The following is a 13104-nucleotide window of genomic DNA, read 5'->3' as shown; positions in this document are numbered from 1 at the left end:
GTCCTTGGCACGAACATGTTGGAGATTGGCACAAACATGTTTGAGAACTATAGGGTTAATAGTTCCTGGCAACACAACATATTTACTATATTTAATGAACGTCCTTACTGGAAACTAGCTGCTGTGTTTGGAATGTGAACTGACAGAGGATTCCTGTAGACTGACAGTAAACAGTAAACAGTTCTGCATCATTATAAACATTTATAACGAGTGTTATGAAGCCTCATAATGCATTGTAAATGTGATTATAATGAATTATACAGCCAACCTTTAAGTAAAGCGTTAAAAAACTACACCTTGCTTTGTCTTTGCATAAATCTCTTTATTCATTCAACAGCTTGGATTATGTATCCATTTAAGAGCCCTGACAGGTCACCACTGTAATAATATGGGATGGGATACATATATCTACTGTATGAGTTTAGGATTAAATCAAACCATGAAAGAGAGTAAATATTGCATCATGCCTTTTATACCGCGGCTGTGCTTTTCTAAAATATATGCATGCGAACCTAAACATGTTTAAGGAACACGTCTGATCTTCATCGCTACAGCCTTCAGGGAGTAATGATTACCCTTCCAGTTGTACCAGTTTACACATACCAGTAAACACTTGCACAGTTCTTGCTGTGAGTGTCCTGATCTTTGTCAAAGGTTGAGAATTTCATTCCATTGTGCTGGGCCAGTGAGTTTCCTGCTCCTCCATTCTTGAAGCCAGCAACCTGCAAGTTGTAGCCATCAGCCTCAGAACCCACATGAGAAAGAGGAGTAAGAGGCAAACGCTGTGTTTCCCTCAAAGTCTTCCATGTCGACCCTCAGCTGATACTTTTTGTCCTTGGTAAGGAGATGCATGTTCTCCAGTCCCAGCCAGTACTCGCCTGATGCGTCTCCAAACCCAGCTTGGTACTGAGCCCAGGGTCTGTAGAAGTTCACAGTGCCGTCCACTCTTCTCTGGATGACTGTCCACTTCCCTCCATCTGTGTCCATTTCACAGTAGACCTTGGCAGGTGGAGTAATAATATAATAATAATAAACTTTATTTATATAGCACTTTTCAAAAACAGGTTTACAAAGTGCTTAACAATACAAATACAATACATACACAGGGAATATAAAGGCAATTCAATGATGGAAAATGTAAAAACAAAGGAACCATACAAAAATAATAAGACCAAAAATAAGAGTGAAAGCAGAGAAATAGCTGACTATTCCTTCTAGCTATAGGCCATTCTAAAGTAATGAGTTTTTAAAAGGTTTTTAAAAGTGGACACCGAAGTGGCCTGTCTAATTTGCAGGGGGAGTTGGTTCCACAGAAATGGAGTCCTAGCAGCGAATGCCCTGTCACCTTCCGTCACAAGGTTTGTCTGGGGGGGGACAAGTAAAAGTTTGTGTGCTGATCTAAGATTGCAGGTGGGTTTGTGGGGAGACAGGAGGTCAAAAATATAAATAGGAGCAAGTCCGTTCAGTGCTTTAAAAACAAACAATGAAATTTTAAAAACAATTCTGAACGCCACTGGTAGCCAGTGCAGTGAAGCAAGAACAGGGGTGATGTGGTCATACCTCCTGGTTCTTGTAAGAACTCTAGCTGCTGTGTTCTGAATTAGTTGAAGGCGATTGATTGACTTTTTGGGGAGTCCAGAAAAAAGTGAATTACAGTAGTCCAAGTGGTTAGTGACAAAGGCATGAATAATGGTTTGTGCGTCGCTAAATGAGATAAAAGATCTGATTTTTGAAATATTCCTAATTTGGAAAATGGCTGTTTTTGCAATGTTGGAAAAATGCTTTGTGAAGTTTAGGTCTGAGTCAAATAGGACTCCCAGGTTCCTTGCTTCATGGGTGCACTGTAACCCCTGTGTGTAATAACTGCGTTACCATGTCTCTACGAGTTTTTGGTCCAAACACAATAATTTCTGTTTTGTCATTGTTTAGCATAAGATAGTTATTTGACATCCAGGATTTTATGGCAGAAAGACAGGCAATCAAAGGGGAGACAAGAGAAACCAGAGAAACTGTGGCAGGGTCTGATGGGTCTAAGGAAAAATAAATTTGTGTGTCGTCAGCATAAAAATGGAAGGAGACGTTAAAATTGCGAATGACTAGGCCTAAAGGAAGAAGAAAAATACAAAATAATAACGGACCAAGGATTGACCCTTGGGGGACGCCACAAGTGACATCTGCATGGCTAGAGGACGCATCGCCAACTGAGACCGTGAAGGTTCTGTCGCTCAGGTAGGACCTAAACCAGTCCAGTGCAGACCCAGTCACACCCACCCAGTTTTCTAGTCTGTCCAGTAGGATATTGTGGTCTATCGTGTCGAAAGCAGCGGAAAGGTCAAGTAACATCAACACAGTACAGCAGCCAGCATCTGTGTTCATCCTGATGTCACTTAAAACTTTCAGAAGTGCAGTCTCTGTACTATGGTGTGTTCTAAAACCAGACTGAAACATTTCAAAGAGTGAGTTGTCGTTTAAAAAAGTTAAAAGTTGAGAATAAACCACTTTCTCTAGTGCTTTGGAGAGAAAGGGTAATTTCGAAATTGGTCTGAAATTGTTAAAATTGGAGATGTCAAGGTTTGATTTTTTCAACAGGGGTTTTACTACAGCTGACTTGAAGATAGAAGGAATAACACCGGAGGATAGTGATTTATTGAATATTGCTAAAATGTCTGGAGATAAAAAGAGGGAAACCTCTTTTAAAAATGTGGTGTGTAGAGCGTCTGCAGGGGTGGAAGAGGGTTTCATGCTATTAATAATGTTCAAAAGGTCAGGCTGGGAAACTAAATCGAAGGAATTTAAGTATTGAGATACCTCCCTGTGTGGTAGAATGCACAAAGAAGGTACAATTTGGGTTCTAATGTTTGAGACCTTGTCTAAGAAGAAGGCCTGAAAGGCTTCACATCTCTCAGTGGATATAATTTCACTGGAGTCGGAGGGACGACGTGTAAGAGAATGAATGGTGCTAAAGAGAAGTTTGGGGTTATGGGGGTTCGAAGCAATTAGATGGTAGAAATATTTTGATCGTTCCTCTCTCATTGTGCTGTTTAATTCTTTTAAAAGTGTCTTCATGGCATTGTGATTAGAAAGATCTTTAGAAGCTTTCCATTTACGTTCTGCCTGTCTACATGCCCTTCTTATGGACCGGACTCTGTCATTTACCCAAGGAGGTTGTAATGTTGACAAGAGTGAGGGTTTAGATAGTTTAGTCCTTAGTAGTGGGGTAGATGGTGTACACACCACTCTCTGTGGAGACTTTTTTGTAGATTTCCTCACAGTCCAGAACCAGGTTGAGTTCACCACGAGGAGCAGAGTGGACTGTTACAGCCAGAAACAGAACTGCAGCAACAAGTATCATCTTGAAGTCTTTGAGTTGTAGCTTGTTGTTCAGATCAAAGGACGTCTATGTTCAGCTCCAGTAGAAGGTTCAATGCAGTCTGAGTGTGAGACCCTTCTCTTATAGTTAAGAATGGTGACGTATTGACACCAAAGAGATCGTATGATAGATAAAGGTACTCTGTCACCAGACCAGTCTGAGCTGCCTATACATTTTAGTTACATAGTACAAACACACACACACACACACACACACACACACACACACACACACACACACACACACACACACACACACACGCACACACGCACACACACACACACACACATACACACACACACACACACACACACACACACACACACACACCAACCACATTATTCAAAGCATGCACTGCTCAAGGTGCGGCCATAGTTGAATGATTAGAGAGCCCGCCTTGGAACCCAGAGGTCCCAGGTTCAATTCCAGGCCCTGCAGCAATGTGTCAAACGGTGCGTTTTAACAGCGGGCGATCAGGATAGTATTTTCCGGAAGTGCTTTATATGTCTATGAGAGCCGGCAACTACTGGCGATAGGGCGAAGTGGGCGGGGGGGGGCGATGAAAGATGGATTTTCTTTATCTTTTGGACGATGTCGCCCGGGGATCGCCCGAGAGTCGCCCGCTGTTAAAACGTACTGTAAGTGTCCCTGAGTAAGATACTTGACCCCCAACTGCTCCCCGAGACACTGCCCCCTAGTGCCCACTGCTCCTGTCACTAAGGATGGGTTAAATGCAGATACTGGTGTTTTCCAAAATATCCAGTGACAAATACCTCAAAGGTGTGTAGACTACATTAATATTATTATCATTATTGTTCTGAATAAACATAAAAATGCATGACCGTCTGTCTAGGATTCTGTGTAAACAGTCTGTCAGTAATAAAGCTATGCACGATTATGCATTATGTGAATTCATATTTTGAATAAGAGCTTGGTGAAAAGAAAAACATCGCTCAACTCGTTAAAACCGGATAAGCATCTGTGTCATTTTAACGATTTTATCATTGGCTATTACAAAATAGCAGATATACAAGCTCACAGCTTGTATATCTGCTATTATTGAACATTTTTGAAATGTTGATATATATTTTTTAACACAAATCTTCTCTTCTGGTGGTCCCTGGCACAAAACATTTTCAGATGGGGGGTCCACGTCCAAATACATATAATTATGGGGGTCCTTGGCACGAACATGTTTGAGATTGGCACAAACATGTTTGAGAACTATAGGGTTAATAGTTCCTGGCAACACAACATATTTACTATATTTAATGAACGTCCTTACTGGAAACTAGCTGCTGTGTTTGGAATGTGAACTGACAGAGGATTCCTGTAGACTGACAGTAAACAGTAAACAGTTCTGCATCATTATAAACATTTATAACGAGTGTTATGAAGCCTCATAATGCATTGTAAATGTGATTATAATGAATTATACAGCCAACCTTTAAGTAAAGCGTTAAAAAACTACACCTTGCTTTGTCTTTGCATAAATCTCTTTATTCATTCAACAGCTTGGATTATGTATCCATTTAAGAGCCCTGACAGGTCACCACTGTAATAATATGGGATGGGATACATATATCTACTGTATGAGTTTAGGATTAAATCAAACCATGAAAGAGAGTAAATATTGCATCATGCCTTTTATACCGCGGCTGTGCTTTTCTAAAATATATGCATGCGAACCTAAACATGTTTAAGGAACACGTCTGATCTTCATCGCTACAGCCTTCAGGGAGTAATGATTACCCTTCCAGTTGTACCAGTTTACACATACCAGTAAACACTTGCACAGTTCTTGCTGTGAGTGTCCTGATCTTTGTCAAAGGTTGAGAATTTCATTCCATTGTGCTGGGCCAGTGAGTTTCCTGCTCCTCCATTCTTGAAGCCAGCAACCTGCAAGTTGTAGCCATCAGCCTCAGAACCCACATGAGAAAGAGGAGTAAGAGGCAAACGCTGTGTTTCCCTCAAAGTCTTCCATGTCGACCCTCAGCTGATACTTTTTGTCCTTGGTAAGGAGATGCATGTTCTCCAGTCCCAGCCAGTACTCGCCTGATGCGTCTCCAAACCCAGCTTGGTACTGAGCCCAGGGTCTGTAGAAGTTCACAGTGCCGTCCACTCTTCTCTGGATGACTGTCCACTTCCCTCCATCTGTGTCCATTTCACAGTAGACCTTGGCAGGTGGAGTAATAATATAATAATAATAAACTTTATTTATATAGCACTTTTCAAAAACAGGTTTACAAAGTGCTTAACAATACAAATACAATACATACACAGGGAATATAAAGGCAATTCAATGATGGAAAATGTAAAAACAAAGGAACCATACAAAAATAATAAGACCAAAAATAAGAGTGAAAGCAGAGAAATAGCTGACTATTCCTTCTAGCTATAGGCCATTCTAAAGTAATGAGTTTTTAAAAGGTTTTTAAAAGTGGACACCGAAGTGGCCTGTCTAATTTGCAGGGGGAGTTGGTTCCACAGAAATGGAGTCCTAGCAGCGAATGCCCTGTCACCTTCCGTCACAAGGTTTGTCTGGGGGGGGACAAGTAAAAGTTTGTGTGCTGATCTAAGATTGCAGGTGGGTTTGTGGGGAGACAGGAGGTCAAAAATATAAATAGGAGCAAGTCCGTTCAGTGCTTTAAAAACAAACAATGAAATTTTAAAAACAATTCTGAACGCCACTGGTAGCCAGTGCAGTGAAGCAAGAACAGGGGTGATGTGGTCATACCTCCTGGTTCTTGTAAGAACTCTAGCTGCTGTGTTCTGAATTAGTTGAAGGCGATTGATTGACTTTTTGGGGAGTCCAGAAAAAAGTGAATTACAGTAGTCCAAGTGGTTAGTGACAAAGGCATGAATAATGGTTTGTGCGTCGCTAAATGAGATAAAAGATCTGATTTTTGAAATATTCCTAATTTGGAAAATGGCTGTTTTTGCAATGTTGGAAAAATGCTTTGTGAAGTTTAGGTCTGAGTCAAATAGGACTCCCAGGTTCCTTGCTTCATGGGTGCACTGTAACCCCTGTGTGTAATAACTGCGTTACCATGTCTCTACGAGTTTTTGGTCCAAACACAATAATTTCTGTTTTGTCATTGTTTAGCATAAGATAGTTATTTGACATCCAGGATTTTATGGCAGAAAGACAGGCAATCAAAGGGGAGACAAGAGAAACCAGAGAAACTGTGGCAGGGTCTGATGGGTCTAAGGAAAAATAAATTTGTGTGTCGTCAGCATAAAAATGGAAGGAGACGTTAAAATTGCGAATGACTAGGCCTAAAGGAAGAAGAAAAATACAAAATAATAACGGACCAAGGATTGACCCTTGGGGGACGCCACAAGTGACATCTGCATGGCTAGAGGACGCATCGCCAACTGAGACCGTGAAGGTTCTGTCGCTCAGGTAGGACCTAAACCAGTCCAGTGCAGACCCAGTCACACCCACCCAGTTTTCTAGTCTGTCCAGTAGGATATTGTGGTCTATCGTGTCGAAAGCAGCGGAAAGGTCAAGTAACATCAACACAGTACAGCAGCCAGCATCTGTGTTCATCCTGATGTCACTTAAAACTTTCAGAAGTGCAGTCTCTGTACTATGGTGTGTTCTAAAACCAGACTGAAACATTTCAAAGAGTGAGTTGTCGTTTAAAAAAGTTAAAAGTTGAGAATAAACCACTTTCTCTAGTGCTTTGGAGAGAAAGGGTAATTTCGAAATTGGTCTGAAATTGTTAAAATTGGAGATGTCAAGGTTTGATTTTTTCAACAGGGGTTTTACTACAGCTGACTTGAAGATAGAAGGAATAACACCGGAGGATAGTGATTTATTGAATATTGCTAAAATGTCTGGAGATAAAAAGAGGGAAACCTCTTTTAAAAATGTGGTGTGTAGAGCGTCTGCAGGGGTGGAAGAGGGTTTCATGCTATTAATAATGTTCAAAAGGTCAGGCTGGGAAACTAAATCGAAGGAATTTAAGTATTGAGATACCTCCCTGTGTGGTAGAATGCACAAAGAAGGTACAATTTGGGTTCTAATGTTTGAGACCTTGTCTAAGAAGAAGGCCTGAAAGGCTTCACATCTCTCAGTGGATATAATTTCACTGGAGTCGGAGGGACGACGTGTAAGAGAATGAATGGTGCTAAAGAGAAGTTTGGGGTTATGGGGGTTCGAAGCAATTAGATGGTAGAAATATTTTGATCGTTCCTCTCTCATTGTGCTGTTTAATTCTTTTAAAAGTGTCTTCATGGCATTGTGATTAGAAAGATCTTTAGAAGCTTTCCATTTACGTTCTGCCTGTCTACATGCCCTTCTTATGGACCGGACTCTGTCATTTACCCAAGGAGGTTGTAATGTTGACAAGAGTGAGGGTTTAGATAGTTTAGTCCTTAGTAGTGGGGTAGATGGTGTACACACCACTCTCTGTGGAGACTTTTTTGTAGATTTCCTCACAGTCCAGAACCAGGTTGAGTTCACCACGAGGAGCAGAGTGGACTGTTACAGCCAGAAACAGAACTGCAGCAACAAGTATCATCTTGAAGTCTTTGAGTTGTAGCTTGTTGTTCAGATCAAAGGACGTCTATGTTCAGCTCCAGTAGAAGGTTCAATGCAGTCTGAGTGTGAGACCCTTCTCTTATAGTTAAGAATGGTGACGTATTGACACCAAAGAGATCGTATGATAGATAAAGGTACTCTGTCACCAGACCAGTCTGAGCTGCCTATACATTTTAGTTACATAGTACAACACACACACACACACACACACACACACACACACACACACACACACACACACACACACACACACACACACACACACGCACACACGCACACACACACACACACACACACACACACACACACACACACACACACACACACACACACACACACACCAACCACATTATTCAAAGCATGCACTGCTCAAGGTGCGGCCATAGTTGAATGATTAGAGAGCCCGCCTTGGAACCCAGAGGTCCCAGGTTCAATTCCAGGCCCTGCAGCAATGTGTCAAACGGTGCGTTTTAACAGCGGGCGATCAGGATAGTATTTTCCGGAAGTGCTTTATATGTCTATGAGAGCCGGCAACTACTGGCGATAGGGCGAAGTGGGCGGGGGGGGGCGATGAAAGATGGATTTTCTTTATCTTTTGGACGATGTCGCCCGGGGATCGCCCGAGAGTCGCCCGCTGTTAAAACGTACTGTAAGTGTCCCTGAGTAAGATACTTGACCCCCAACTGCTCCCCGAGACACTGCCCCCTAGTGCCCACTGCTCCTGTCACTAAGGATGGGTTAAATGCAGATACTGGTGTTTTCCAAAATATCCAGTGACAAATACCTCAAAGGTGTGTAGACTACATTAATATTATTATCATTATTGTTCTGAATAAACATAAAAATGCATGACCGTCTGTCTAGGATTCTGTGTAAACAGTCTGTCAGTAATAAAGCTATGCACGATTATGCATTATGTGAATTCATATTTTGAATAAGAGCTTGGTGAAAAGAAAAACATCGCTCAACTCGTTAAAACCGGATAAGCATCTGTGTCATTTTAACGATTTTATCATTGGCTATTACAAAATAGCAGATATACAAGCTCACAGCTTGTATATCTGCTATTATTGAACATTTTTGAAATGTTGATATATATTTTTTAACACAAATCTTCTCTTCTGGTGGTCCCTGGCACAAAACATTTTCAGATGGGGGGTCCACGTCCAAATACATATAATTATGGGGGTCCTTGGCACGAACATGTTTGAGATTGGCACAAACATGTTTGAGAACTATAGGGTTAATAGTTCCTGGCAACACAACATATTTACTATATTTAATGAACGTCCTTACTGGAAACTAGCTGCTGTGTTTGGAATGTGAACTGACAGAGGATTCCTGTAGACTGACAGTAAACAGTAAACAGTTCTGCATCATTATAAACATTTATAACGAGTGTTATGAAGCCTCATAATGCATTGTAAATGTGATTATAATGAATTATACAGCCAACCTTTAAGTAAAGCGTTAAAAAACTACACCTTGCTTTGTCTTTGCATAAATCTCTTTATTCATTCAACAGCTTGGATTATGTATCCATTAAAGAGCCCTGACAGGTCACCACTGTAATAATATGGGATGGGATACATATATCTACTGTATGAGTTTAGGATTAAATCAAACCATGAAAGAGAGTAAATATTGCATCATGCCTTTTATACCACGGCTGTGCTTTTCTAAAATATATGCATGCGAACCTAAACATGTTTAAGGAACACGTCTGATCTTCATCGCTACAGCCTTCAGGGAGTAATGATTACCCTTCCAGTTGTACCAGTTTACACATACCAGTAAACACTTGCACAGTTCTTGCTGTGAGTGTCCTGATCTTTGTCAAAGGTTGAGAATTTCATTCCATTGTGCTGGGCCAGTGAGTTTCCTGCTCCTCCATTCTTGAAGCCAGCAACCTGCAAGTTGTAGCCATCAGCCTCAGAACCCACATGAGAAAGAGGAGTAAGAGGCAAACGCTGTGTTTCCCTCAAAGTCTTCCATGTCGACCCTCAGCTGATACTTTTTGTCCTTGGTAAGGAGATGCATGTTCTCCAGTCCCAGCCAGTACTCGCCTGATGCGTCTCCAAACCCAGCTTGGTACTGAGCCCAGGGTCTGTAGAAGTTCACAGTGCCGTCCACTCTTCTCTGGATGACTGTCCACTTCCCTCCATCTGCGTCCATTTCACAGTAGACCTTGGCAGGTGGAGTAATAATATAATAATAATAAACTTTATTTATATAGCACTTTTCAAAAACAGGTTTACAAAGTGCTTAACAATACAAATACAATACATACACAGGGAATATAAAGGCAATTCAATGATGGAAAATGTAAAAACAAAGGAACCATACAAAAATGATAAGACCAAAAATAAGAGTGAAAGCAGAGAAATAGCTGACTATGATGATGTGGTCATACCTCCTGGTTCTTGTAAGAACTCTAGCTGCTGTGTTCTGAATTAGTTGAAGGCGATTGATTGACTTTTTGGGGAGTCCAGAAAAAAGTGAATTACAGTAGTCCAAGTGGTTAGTGACAAAGGCATGAATAATGGTTTGTGCGTCGCTAAATGAGATAAAATATCTGATTTTTGAAATATTCCTAATTTGGAAAATGGCTGTTTTTGCAATGTTGGAAAAATGCTTTGTGAAGTTTAGGTCTGAGTCAAATAGGACTCCCAGGTTCCTTGCTTCATGGGTGCACTGTAACCCCTGATCACTGGTTCTCAACCTTTTTGGTGCTGATGTACGTACGTACACCGATCGAAACGGCAAAAGAAATCCCACCACAAATTAGCAAGTGCTTGCAAATTTCATACATCTTACAAGCAATTATTGATTGCATGTAAATGTCATGTGAACCTTACACCATTACACAAGAGTAGAATGATCAAGCAGTTAACTCTTTGGTATATTCTTTGTTTTCTTTAACTTTAACTTACTGTACTCTGTACTGTAAATGCTCGGCTCAAGGCCTGTTCATTATAAGCAATGTACTTTTGTTTGCGAATGCAAATATTTCCACGCCAAGAACCCCCAGATAGCCATAGACAGACATGGCATTGCCCAATCTGGCTAAAACAAAAAATAATTATGCTATGTGCTCTTAACCCTATAATCACAGTGTATAGATCAGGGTTCCCCAATAGGCGGCCCGCGGGCCATTTAAAAAAAAAAATCTGTATTACTGTTCAAGCAGACTGTAACAAACACATCTGGAAGTAAATTGTTGATTCTGGATTTATTTAGATTTTCAGTATGTACAACTGGCTGTTGTTAATCTGACTGTAACAACCAAATATTTTAAGCGAATGGTTCGTTCTCAACTTATTTTGTTTCCAGAGTGCACAATGCCCCTGGCCCTCAGCTTGGTACCCAAACATAATTTGGCCCTTGGGGAAAACTAATTGGGGAACCCTGGTATAGATAGATACTGACTACCCCTAATGTGTGCACCTTCTAGTACCACAGACAGCAGCGCTTGTCAGGAAAGCTCTCTGCCCCAACAAGCAGATACACAAAACAAAACAAAACAAACACCTGAGTTCAACAGTGGCCCACACACTGTAAAATCATGGGTGTTAATTTGAGTAATTCTGCCTTAAGGGTCTGTGATAGAGTTAATCTCGTTATCTTAATTATCATAATGTGTCTAGGGTCCATAAACCTGCTTAAAATGTCAATTTAATATAATGGTTTCATATTGGCCTAAATCAGTCATGTTAAATGTTGCTTCTGTATTCCCAGTCTCTCTGTCTATGCAAGGTCAAACTAGCTACAGGCTTTCTGTGGCTATCTGTTGTTTTGAGAACACTTCCTATCGGTGTTCTTTTCTACGCTAACCCTTCCTTCAGAGTCACGAAATCACCACTGACCAGTGACGGGTCAGAGCCGAGGTCAACGTGTTGACCCAGACATGTGGACGCTGTTTGTCCAAAGATAAACTGTCACACCATCATCATCATCTTCATCATCTACCATCATCATCCTCATCTGACGACGACGTAATCATCACTCTCATCCAATCCAAGAAGTCCACCTTCGCCCGGAAACTCATCTATGTCACATCCTATGATGTCATATGTTTATGTTAACGGACGCTGTTAAAGTTCAGTGCTTTCTCTGTTAAACTGGAGAGAGACGACGACCGATGATGCCTACCACACTGTAACCTTCCATTCTCTCTCTGTCTGAATACAAGATATTTCATTATACCCAATGGCTGCCTGTGTTCGGAGTCTGGTTTTTCTTTGTCGCCTCTTTATGAAAGTGTCTGGTACTTTGTGTGGCTGATAAGGAAAAACAGCTCCATCAGTCTGTGTTAAATTGTTACTCAGGATTTGCATCAGTAACCCTAGAACATCCTATCGTACTATTAAATTAACAAAACTCTTGTTAGGCTGTCATCCTCTATCCCATAGGCCATGGCATCTGCGGTCACGGTCCTATAGCCCAGATGGACAGTGGGTGGAAATGGTGGGAGGAAGGCGGGTAGGCCTGTGTGATTCTAAATGAGAGATACTGTAGAGAGATGGAGTGAAAGAAAGAAAGAAAGAAAGACATGATATGAATGAATGAATTGGATACCAAAAAAAGTTTTGTTAAAAAGTTAAAGGTGAGCTTGAACTTAAAGGGATTGTTGGCAACATTAAGCCTAAATTTGAAAAATATCTCTATATATATATTTTGCATTTTTTCCCCTCTATCAGCCACTATATAATGATTTTGGGGTGTTTTCCTGCATTGAAACACAGTCCTCTTTCTGAAATCCGTATTTCCCTACTGTTTATGTTTGTGTCGGGCCGTAAATTAACGCACGCATGTGCGCATCCGTGCGTGTCCGTGTCCGTGTGAACTTTTTACTTTCGGTTTGAAAACGCTCTCAAACTTCGTTTTTGAGGCACATAATTTACTTTTCAGATAGCGTTTGGATAGAATTTAGTTGTTTAACTTCATATATGTGGTCAATTTGTCATGAAAGAGCCTATTTAAAAATAAAAATTCAGAGAACCGGCAGGGGCGGGCAGTTCCGCGAATTGTATCCGAATAAAGCAACCTATATTCGGCATGGCCCGTTTAGAAGTCCCCTTAACTCTATGGAAGTCCTCCCACTGTCACCCCCTGGTGGTCGGGGAAACGAACTGCTGGAGTTTTTTTCTTTGTTTATCTCTGAATCGCCTACAATCCCTTTAAC

The sequence above is a fragment of the Gymnoscopelus braueri genome, assembly GCF_963280865.1.
Source record: "Gymnoscopelus braueri genome assembly, chromosome: 8".
In the NCBI taxonomy this organism is placed as follows: Eukaryota; Metazoa; Chordata; class Actinopteri; order Myctophiformes; family Myctophidae; genus Gymnoscopelus; species Gymnoscopelus braueri.
The sequence above is the reverse complement of the archived record's forward strand: the minus strand, read 5'-3'. Positions refer to the sequence as shown.